Genomic DNA, 497 nt, shown 5'->3' on the forward strand with positions numbered 1-497 from the left:
TACCACGAATTTCAAAATGTTTCACCCTTTACCAACTGTCCCAGAGAGGTTGATATCATTATGGAAGATCAACCAACCAGGTGAGAACATAATTATATTTGTGGACTTAGATTCAATATTGGGCTGGTTTTTCATATGCTTCACTTTAACATCCTGTGCCAAAGAAAATCACTAATCCAAGTTTCTTGAGGCATACAGGAGAAAACACATTCATTTCCTGAAAGCTGTGATGGAAACACCAGCACAGCAGCTCAAACACTGTTTCCTCATAAACATCGCTGGACTGCAGCAATGTACATTTTTGTTCTCTTAGCCTCTTCATTTCCTCACGGCCCTTATCTGCTACCTAGAGAATGAGTATCATCTTAAAGAAGAAATCGGAGGAAAAGAGGTTCAATCAATTTTCTGATGAATCTGTGCAATCATTATATGTAAAAGAGGTTTAAATGCTGGAATGCTTTGCATGTTTAAGAGCACAATTAAAAAAAAAAAAAAAA

The sequence above is a fragment of the Mastomys coucha genome, unplaced genomic scaffold (assembly GCF_008632895.1).
Source record: "Mastomys coucha isolate ucsf_1 unplaced genomic scaffold, UCSF_Mcou_1 pScaffold15, whole genome shotgun sequence".
NCBI classification, from domain to species: Eukaryota; Metazoa; Chordata; class Mammalia; order Rodentia; family Muridae; genus Mastomys; species Mastomys coucha.